Genomic DNA, 3,358 nt, shown 5'->3' with positions numbered 1-3,358 from the left:
GCGGCCACGGCTCACGGGCCCAGCCGCTCTGCGGCATGTGGGATCTTCCCGGACCGGGGCACGAACCCGTGTCCCCTGCATCAGCAGGCGGCCTCTCAACCACTGCGCCACCAGGGAAGCCCTCCCATTTCTTTTTGCTCCTGCTTGAAACCTTCTCTCCCCACCTGTGCACCTTCCTTTTTTCTTTGCTTCACATCTTATCGTAAATGTCTTCTCCTTGGGGAAGCCTCTGAGCCTTCCCAGCCTAGGTGAGAGCCCCTGGACTCCCCCCTCATCCTTCCTGGTAGTCTCCTCCAGGGCCCTGTTGCTTAGAATCAGGAGTCATTTGTGTGATTATTAATATCTGTGTTCCCAACACTGTGGTGGCAGGAACTGTGTCTGTTTTATTCTGGATCCCGGGATCCAACCCAGCCTGGCGTGTATTAAGTGCTCAGTAAAAATGTGTTGGATGAATGAATGAGGATATTCTTTGCCATAACTCAATGGATCCATTCTTCACTCTCCTCGTCCCTGTAGCAAAGGACTCTAGTTCTATTCTAGCTGGGCAAAGATCTAGTTGTGTGACCCTGGGTTTGTCACTTAAATTCTCAGTCCTCAGTTCTTTCATCTATAAACCCCCTGCTCCCAGCTAAGATAAAGCAGCATCGTGGGGCCTGCTGAGCTGTGAGGCCAAGCATGTGGGGTGAGCCCCAGCCTTCCCCTTCTCTGGCTGGCTCTGGCCTATAGCTCTCATCCTCCAAGAAGCCCTCCCTCCTTCCATTCCTTCCAGATCTGCCCTGTTTCCCCAGGATCCTGCAATAGGGACTCCTAGCCTGGGATCTCTGGGGATGATTATATAGAACTTCACACCACTTTCTATAGTTCACAAAACCTAACTCCAGTTCCACATTTTTTCTTAGCAAGTATCAAGCCAAGGTGATGACATCGGCAAGGCTATAGTTAGTAAAAACTGGAAAAACAACTTAGTTATTACTTAGTTCATCCGATTTATTTGGTAGGAACAATATTTCTGGATCTGGATCTGTGAAAGGGGAAAATGGTAAAAATGATCCTTCATGGGGAAAAGCGTGGAGACCCCTGCAAGAATGTATCTTCTCCTAGGTCACTGTCCTTTTCTTGGGTCCTTAGATGATGTGGAGACTGCTGTTTTCCCCCAGGAAGGTTGTGTCCCCTGGGGCTCCTGGGGGCAGTGTCCCCCCTCAGGGCCCCACAGCTGAGTAGGCATGTGGAGAAGATGGTTCTAAGAGTCCTCCTACCCCTCCCCGCCCCTTCCCAGCTCTGGTCCTGCAGGTTCTGCCCCTGGCTCAGTAGTCCTGGCCGCTCTTCTGCCCAGAAGCAGCTTCCTCTCTTGACACCAAATGCTGTGAGTGAAGGTGGAGTGAAGGGCTGGCACACCCTTCTGGAATCCCGATCCAGAAGTGGGCATGTGGTTGCTACTAGACTCCCAGTGACCTAAAGCTGCTTAGTGTGCCCCAGGACCCAAGCACAGGCAGGGCCTGTGTACCCACAGAGGGCAGGCAGGTGCAAAATACCTCACGCCAAGCGGGGGCTCGCCAGGGAATATTTTTTGATTTCCTCCTCATAGTTTCCCAAAGAGAGCAGCTCTGTGCCCAAGGCATTCCCAGAACTGGGAAGGGATGGGTGTGGGTGGAAGAACAGAGAGGTGTTCAGGTGCTGTCTTGCTGCAGGCTGCCAGACTTGTGGCCTTACGAGTCCTAGCAGGTCTTGGGCCGCCCTACGCCCACAGCCTTGGCTGCGCTCATGAGGACCCAGAGCCAGGTGTCCTGCATTCTCTGGGAGGTGGGACCTCTGGGCTCTCAGCTGCACTCGGGTGGGGTGAGGGCCATGGGTCTTTATTCCATGAAATTGCCAGAAGTGGTGGGATAGGTCTTGGGCTTCTGCAGAAGAGCCTTGTGTTGGTCAAGTGTCTCTGTGATCTTTTTCACAGAAAATCTGACTTTGCCTCTTCCCAGCTTACAGTCCTGGAAGAACTGGCCTCTGCCTGCATTTTTGCCGTGTCCCCCTCCATCACCCCTCCATGTGCTGTCACACTGGCTTCCTCCCGGTTCCTCTTTTCTGCCCCAGGGCCTTTGCACACCTTATTCTCTCTGCTTGCCATGCTCTCCTCTCTCCCTCTGAACTAAGCTGGCACCGATTTACATTTTGGGTCTCAGCTCAAATGTCACTTTGTCAAGGAAGTCTTCCCGGCTGCACCCTGAACTTCCCTGTAGCAGTTAGCACAATTATCATTACTTATCTATTTGTTGGATTATTAACTGAATGTCCGCAAACCCCCTCTTGTTTACAAGCTCTATAAAGGCAGTCTTGCTCACATTGGCATCCCTGGCCCTAGGACAGGGCCTGGCACAATCAACAGGAGCCCATGAGCTATTTGTTGAAAGAAGAAATGAGTGAATAAGGGAATGAATGGGTGAACTTTATCTTCCCAATCTCTCTTCAGTTGGGCCTCCTCCTCCACCCATGGCCCTTGCCTTGGTTCTGTCCCCATCGTCCCCTGCCTAGATGATCTTCAAAGCCTCCAACATCAGTTGTATGCCTCTTCCACCCCAAACTCTACATCAACCCAAGTCGTCTTTGCAAAATGAACATCTGTGTGTGCCTCCCCCTCTGGGTCCCTCCTGTCCACAGGATCAAGTCCAAGTCCCCTCAGCATGGCTTCAGAGGCCCTCCGTGGCCAGACGCCTGTCTGCCTTGCCAGCCTCGTCTCTCACCCGCCTCCTTGTTCCCAGTCCCATCACGCACCTTACTCTCACCATGTAAGCTGCCAGCAGATATTCAGATTTACTACACTCATTTGCAGCGTTTTACTTCACAAATGCTGTTCCCTCTGCCTGGGCATCTTTCTCCATCTTCTTCACCTGCTCAGGTGTAGACTCCTCCAGGAAGCCCCAACTCATCTGCATTCCCGTAGCACCTCGTGCTTTCCAGAATCTCAGCACTGGTCAGTGACCATCCTCCCATCTCTGTTCCCTACTGATCTCCGAGCATCTTGAGAGACATCTTTCATCTCTGGGTCCCCACACTTAGTAAATAGCTGGTGAGCAATAAATGTTTGTTGAATGAATACATGACTTATCCTTTGACTCATGCCCCCTCACCCATGTGCTCAATCCAAAGGGTCCTCCCGGGGGCTTCCCTGGTGGCGCAGTGGTTGAAAGTCCACCTGCCGATGCGGGGGACACGGGTTCGTGCCCCGATCTGGGAAGATCCCACATGCCGCTGAGCGGCTGGGCCCGTGAGCCATGGTTGCTGAGACTGCGTGTCCAGAGACCGTGCTCCGCAACAGGAGAGGCCACGACAGTGAGAGGCCCGTGTACCGCAAAAAAAAAAAAAAAAA

The 3,358-nt window shown here is 52.7% G+C and overlaps 1 protein-coding gene across 1 annotated transcript in view; it reads right to left on the bottom strand.

Moving 5' to 3' along the window:
- LOC103070207 (ETS variant transcription factor 3 like) overlaps positions 1-3,358 on the bottom strand; it is a 5,903-nt gene that overhangs the window by 1,027 nt on the left and 1,518 nt on the right. The window lies entirely within an intron of this gene.

This window comes from Lipotes vexillifer, unplaced genomic scaffold, assembly GCF_000442215.2.
Source record: "Lipotes vexillifer unplaced genomic scaffold, Lipotes_vexillifer_v1.1 scaffold238, whole genome shotgun sequence".
Classification (NCBI taxonomy): Eukaryota; Metazoa; Chordata; class Mammalia; order Artiodactyla; family Lipotidae; genus Lipotes; species Lipotes vexillifer.
The sequence above is the reverse complement of the archived record's forward strand: the minus strand, read 5'-3'. Positions and strand labels throughout refer to the sequence as shown.